Here is a 7660-nt window from a genome sequence, read left to right on the forward strand (position 1 = left end):
TGATGGTTCACAAGCAGAGAGAACTTTTTGAGACGGCAGTCACTTCTTCCTTTTGGTAGTCACAACTTTGAGTTGTTCAAGAATTTATTGACTTCTCTTCTTTCATCTTTTTGATATCCCTAACTTTTGCCTGAACTGTCTATTTTGAGTTTACAGTCAGCGGGATGCCTTGACTTTTGCCTAAGTCATCTTTTGATTTTTGACTTAGCAGGCTTTTCCTTGTATATGTTTTTTCATTTTTTCCTTTTTGAAAGATATTGACTGCCTTGTTTGATGATTGATGAAACGTCATTGTCTTTTGATTGACATTTCTAACACTTCTTTGATGTGTGCGGTTGAACGCTTGTGATTGAAACCTTTGTTGAAAGGTGCGCAGAATGATTCTCTTGAAATAGAATGCACGGCCAAATTAACGGAGAACTACCCTGCCCCAGGTTAGAAATGTGTTTTTTCGTACAAAAAGAAAACTTCTACTCCTTAGGCTCAAAGGGGTTGACGAGGGATTATCATCCTTATATCTCCACTGTTTAGGAATTGAAACAATGCCTGTACATCGTCAGCATAGTCTGTTCAAAAGCATACTGTATGAGGTCGCGGTATCATTTTCGTCATCCTCCCTCAAAAGGCATACAGCTTTAGCAGGAGTTGAGTATCACAAAACATATGCAAAGTAAAACATAATTTAAAATGAGTGATAACGAAATAGTTTATTCAAGACAAACATATGCAATGCACTGATGATAATTATTAAAACAGATAATTTCTATCATAATTCGATTGTTTAAACAAACAGAATAGAAATTACACATGAAAGTAAAGCTAATGATTTAAAAGTTCATCCATTTAGACATTAATCAGTCTTGTCATGACTAGGCACAGGAGAAGTGATCACCACAGGAGTCTCAAGAGGGTGGTGTTAGAATTCGTTGGCTCGATTGCCCTGAGCATCTGGATCATATGAGTGAATTGATTGTTGTGACTCAGTTGTCGTGATTCCATTATCGTGATTCAGTTGTCGTGACTTTGTTGTCGTGATTCCATTATCGTGACTCAGTTGTCATGATTCCATTATCGTGACTCAGTTGTCGTGACTTCGTTGTCGTGATTCCATTATCGTGACTCAGTTGTCGTGATTCCATTATCGTGACTCAGTTGTCATGACTTTGTTGTCGTGACTCAGTTGTCGTGACTTCATTGTCGTAGTCTTTTCTGATTTGAGTGTCATGATTAAATCTTTAATCGCACGCTTCAGCGGTCTACCATCCTTTACACCATAACCAGGATTGTTCGAATAATAAGCGCATCTCGCATTGTAATTGTACCCCAAGAATAGGAGTGCCTTCAATTCTTCTTGCCCCTTGGCCAAGTTAAGGATCATATCTTGGAACCAGTTGTTCTGATTCTGAAGATTTTTGACTGATTGCTCGAGATTCATGATGCTGAAATAAGCAGCGAGGAAGGATGAGAAACCTGTGGTGGAAATCTGTGATGCGATGTTATGAATGCAAATGAAATGTTTCCAAGGATCTATAGAAAATTTAGTTTGCGATGTTAGAAAATGGTTTGATCGCGTCTTTGTTTGCAGAACTCTGATTCTTGAATATTCTTCTTTGGTAATCAAGCTCACCATATCGAGTGGGTCATAGCCTCTGATTCGGGATACTTCTGAATTTGAAAGTGCATGGCTAGAAGAAAATAAATCCTCTTTCCCCTTGTTAGGTGCTAAACCTTTGAATCGGAAGGTATGTGGCTGGAGGAAAATAAATCCTCTTGCCCCTAGCTAGGTACTGAGTCTTTGAATCGGAAGACATACGGCCAAAGGAAAATAAATCCTTTTGCCCCTTGACTGGTACGGTGTCTTTGATTTGGATGACAAATGGCCAGAGGAAAGTAAATCCTCTTGCCCCCAGATAGGAAATCCGTCCTTGATAAGAGCACCTGAAATTGTGCGCCCTAAATCCCTAAGATCCTTGAAAGGGTTAGTTAACATGATATGTTATGATGTCATGATGTCATGATGTCATGCACATGTAATGTATTAAGTAAGGCATAAGGTAATAAGGACGAAATGTCCTACAAGCAAATCCTGCAAGGAAATAGAAGGGTAAAGCATATTTTAATAAGGACGGAATGTCCTACAAACTGTTCCTGCAAGGAAATGAAGGGTTAGTAGCATACACAAATAAGTCACACAAGTCACACAATTTTTGGCTTAAGGCTTGCATGGAGTCTGATCAGGTGTCCTTCCCAAGGGTATTTCTATGGATAAGGAGATTTCAGCAATGGGTTCTACCGAGTTACCCAGAATTGTCAGCCCTCCTAAAGCACCCTCGAACATGATACATACATACCATGCAATGATACTTTGAGAAAGAACCTATCTGAGCTGTAGTATCGGGTAGCGACTATGCTCTCAACATACATCAAGAGTAGTCCCCCCACTACGTTCCTAAAAGTCAGGATGGGTTAAAGGTTACTAAAGGTCCTTAAGCTCCGACTCACCCACAGGTATCCACACGAACCTCCCTCATACAAGAGAAGCATGTAAACACCCATAGAGGCCTAACTTAAGCGTGAACTCTCATATTGACCAATCCTCCACATACATGAAGGAGGTCGCCATGACTATGCCACTTCCTATCTTAGATGTACTTGAATCCGGGTGTAGGATTCGTCCTTCAGTTAATTCCCAAAACGCCCCTTAAAAATAAAACAAACAAAGCAAACAATAGAAACATTTAAGTGAATCCTAAACTTTTAAGGTAACCCCTCTTTTATCGAAATTTATTCCCCAGCAGAGTCGCCAGTTCTGTAATACGGTGAACTGACTTTATATCGAAAATGTACGGTTGAGCAAGAGTCGCCACCGACTTTTATTTTATCCAAATATTCAGAAAGGCTAAAAGAACAGGAAAAACCTTTTAAATAAAAAACTGAGTTCGGGGGGTAATTTATGCAAAGGGAAGGTGTAAGGCACCCTTTGCATCCATGGTTTCCCATGAGCTCTTAATTGCTTTGCTTGCTCGTTTTCAGAAAATGTAGATGAAAGAGGAAAAAAAAATGGACTTTAGCTCGTAAATGAGCGTAGCCAGTTTTTGAAGAATTTTGAGAAAGAATATAGAAAATAGAGCATGGCAAGGCAATTAGGGGCAATTACCTTAAACTCAGATGATAGGTCTCTTTTTAGCCTTTCAGAATGAAAGGGTCAGTCCTTGCCATAAGAGGGCAGGAAGCCTTTCATTTGGAGGTTGAAGGGTCGTCGAAGCATCCTTTGCCATAAGACTATCCCATGCCATAGAAGGGCAGGTAGTCTAAGGCAAGGATCAGAATAAGCCTTTCGTAGGCAACCAGAAGATACCTCAGCCTTTTTCCGTAGGCAACTTCCGAGGGTCGAGGTCATATTTGTGTATCGAAGGCAGCATCATTTAGGGTCGTATGACCTTTAGTTATCGAGGCAGCATGGCTGAGGTATCCTCGTATTCGAGGGACATGGCTTATTCTGCAAAAAAACACAAAAGCGACAGGCAACAGGCAACAAGGCAACAGAGGGATTACCATAAAAGCGTGCGTGTGTGCAACAATCACGTGGTTCAATTCAGTTATTTATCTTGTATTTAGTTATTCTAAGTCAATTACAATTTTGCACTCCCTAAATTACTAACCACGCAGTTGTAAAGCAATAAAGGGGAAGGGAAAGTGAAACCAGCGGATCCCCCAACAGGATTTGGCACAAGTAATAATAAAATACATAAAATAAAATAGGGTTTAGGGTTACCAATGACGTAGCTTTGGCATTCGACAAACGCTGAAAAGGAAAAAGAAGAGACAAAAAACAGAGAGTGAGTGCACTATTAGTTCGAAGGCGAACTTTATTAACCATAAAAGTAAAAATGAAATTAATAAATAAAATAATAATAAAAGTCACTTAGCTTCGAATATGGTTGGCGGAAAACCTCGGGGGTAACCCTGAAAAAGGCAAAGGCAGAAATAGTGAAGGCAAGACAAACCCCTGATTTTAAAAGAAAATAAAGTAGGCTTTAAAGATAAGGTACTTAGCTCTGGGTTTTTGATCTGGTATGGTTGGCAGTCGGAGGTTTCCCGAAGCATTGACTCTGACCCTCGGAAGATTGACAGAAAAAAGTAATGGGAAGAAGTGAGTGTAGGAAGAATTCATCGATGGGAGTGATCAAACCCTAATTAAATAAAAGGCAGGAAAGTATTTAAATAATTAAAGACTAAGACTTAGCTTTTGAATTTGACGTGGCGCGTTGTCGGAAGGAACCATGTTGATAACCCTGAAACAATGCACAAAGAAATATTTTCAGTGTATGAAAGTTTCTCGCAATTTAATCAATTATTGGTTTCGCAACCTAATTAATTAAATCGAGGAAAAGAAAATAATTTAACCGGACAAAAAATAATATCCTCATAATTTTCTATGAATTAAAACCAATAAGACATGATTTGTATAAATATATTTAAATTAATTAATTTTAACAACTAAATAGCTAAAATAAGTAAAATAATTAAAATATATAATAAATAAAATAAATATAATTTATCATTTGTTAAAAAGAAGATTTTGAATAAAAATAGTTTGTTAATAGAAAACAGAATAAAAAAGAAACAAATATATGTATATAAATAAATAGAAGATTCATTGTTTAACTAAAAATAAATAAAAAATTAAAAAAAGGACTCAGCTTGATTGTATGTGGCTGGTTCCTGAAGGAACATGATGTTCCTGCGAGCTGTGGGCGTTGGATTGGAATAGAGACATATCAGATGGCTGCTGGAGGAAGGTATATTGTGGACCTCTCTTTGAGTAGCACACAGGATCGCGCGAAACTGCAAGTGCAAAAATAAATGTTTTTCCTGGGGATCGAACCCCAGTTGCTATGGACAGTATCACGCCTTATCTCTTGCCACTTGCGCCATGTTACATTTGTGTCTTTTTAACCATCAATTAGAATAATATAGAAAATAATGGACTCAGAATTAAAAAAAACATGAACATGCGCTATGAGTCTTCTTCTTCCTCGTGGCTTTCTGCAAACGTGAACCAACATTCCCATAGACCTGCAAATCGCAAAACTTCATACGGGCATGAAAATCAAGAAAATAAAACATGGTTACGCTCGTATAATCATCACGGATTCGATGCTTGCATTAATTTGGCCCAATTCGGGTTGTATCTATGAATCCTAATTCAGAGCTTTGAAAGCCCTACAATGGTGAGTCACTCAATCCCTCACCAAATTCCAATTAATCATCCATAAAGTTTATGAACGTCAATATAAACACAAACATGTAACCAAAACTGGTTTAGAATGCGCAAACAGACGTAATCGAATTCAAGAAAAAAACAAGCGAACCGTGTGTGGTATAGTATTGATTCCGTGCGTACAGATGGAGGGTGACGGCACAGTTACGTCCAGAGGTATCCGAAGGAATTGATTGTGATACTTTGTTGAGTCTGAATCCGGCTGCAATCTAGAAACCGAGTTTGGTCTTGTTCTTGTATTTTCACGAATTCTTGAACGTGATTGGGGCTGCCGCCGTTTTTTCCTCCTCTGTCTAGGTCTCCTTGCAGCCAAAAAATCCCCCCTAAACCTTGTGAATTTCTTCTATACTTATAGCACAAGCCATTAGGTTAAGAATCAATTCAAATCTTTGCAATTTTTACCATAAAGATTTGATTTAGAACTAATATCCAAACTTGTTATTTTTGGTTTATATTTTGTTTGGAAATAAGTTTCACACGATTTGCCCTCCTCATATCATATTTTCTTGTTGTTTTTGTTTAGAAAGATTCCATATATGACTTAATCCAATTTTCTTATTTTTAATGTTTTATTAAATATTTAAATGAATAAAAATTCAAATAAACATTAATAAAATCACAAAAAACAAAATGATGGATGCAAGATGATTCTAATCTTTCCTTTAGTATTTTCTATCATTTTATTAGATTTAATTTGAATTTTAATGAATAAAATCCAAAAATAAATGGAATAAAAATATAAAAAATAAGGAGTGGAAATATGGGCCTTATGCAAGCTTATGATCACGTTTCAGGTTCAAAACATAAGCCCGTCAGTCAAAAGATGCAAAATTTATTCACATTGACTTTCATGCACCTCTTGAAAATTGACCCACTTGTACCAAGAAAATCTCCCTCATCTTCAATCAAATGAATATCCTTTTGGTTTCAAAATGACTTTTGGGTGACTAATCTTTTGATACTTGTCATGGAGGTAATGTGGGATATGTTGAGCCATATGAGATGCCTTAGAGTCATTGATTCAGTGATTTCCTTTTGAATGAACAAAATCCTAGTTTCAGAGCCTTGTATAGGAGAGTGTGTCTTAGAGCTTTGTGTATTGATTTGAATTTGAATAGGAGAAAATGTATGGGCAAATTTTGGGGTATGACAATATGCTTGTTATCATCAAAACTAAGAATATTGATCAGAACAAATCTTGTTCTAACAATCTCCCCCTTTTTGATGATGACAAAAACATACATAAATGATATGAATTTGCAATCAGAATATCAGACGGCTAAAGACAGTTACACAGCTTAGCGTAAGCATATAGACATTGTGTGTGAATATGTCTCCCCCTGAGATTAACAATCCCCCCTTGAGATAAATAATCTCCCCCTAAAATAAATACTGGAAGAAATTTATAAATAAAGGACTTCCCTAAGTATTTTCCATTTCAGTTGAGACGATCACATATGCTTAGATCTTTCAGAATATTCACAGCTTCTGATTCTTGCTTCCATAGGACAGCTTCAGAGCTTGAATTTCTTCTTGAATCATTGCATGCTAGATTGTATCAGAACATTGTTGAATGTACCAGAGCATCATCAGAGCATCTCTACATCCTGAAATGTTACAGAACAAACTGAACGACAAAAGTCAAAGCATGAATGAGTCAGAACATAAAATATGTATCAGAACATATAATTATGTATTAGAGCAAACAATAATGTTTCAGAGCATATTTTAGAACTAAAAACATGCATCAGAACATATAAGGAATAAGAATGAGTTAGAGCATATTTTATCACCAGACTATCAGAACATTCTTCCTTCTTGCTTCTGATTCTTGAAGCTTTATAGCACTCAGCTTGCTTCAATTTTCATGAGCTTGTTTTCATACATAATTGCCTTTCCCATGTCTTTTCTTTTCATGTTGAGCTTTTAAGAAGATCTTCAATTTCTGCAAAACACTCAAAGACATAGAACTTGCAAGTTCTGTTAGAAATGTGGAGACTTTCTCCCAGCAACTGATAAAATAAATCAGATCATTTATCACATTTTTCTCTCCCTTTTTGTCATAACATCAAAAAACATAAAAGATTCAGATGAAAAAACAGACAATATAAGAGAAGAAAAGATAATTTTCATTGATTAGTCAGAAGGACAAATATCACAACAAGTACAAGAAGATGCATAGAAAACAGATGCAAGAAACAAGGAAAGACAACTAAGACTCAAAGACTAAGATGACCCTAGCTTAGACATAATATTTGCCAGCATGTCATGAATCCCATTGTTCCTCTCAGTCTGCCTTTCCATGAAAGTGTGAAACTCAACATTGATCGTGTGTTGCTCATCCATGCGAGTTGCAAGTTGTAGCAACCTGCCTAA

The sequence above is a fragment of the Vicia villosa genome, linkage group LG6 (genome assembly GCF_029867415.1).
Source record: "Vicia villosa cultivar HV-30 ecotype Madison, WI linkage group LG6, Vvil1.0, whole genome shotgun sequence".
NCBI classification, from domain to species: domain Eukaryota; kingdom Viridiplantae; phylum Streptophyta; class Magnoliopsida; order Fabales; family Fabaceae; genus Vicia; species Vicia villosa.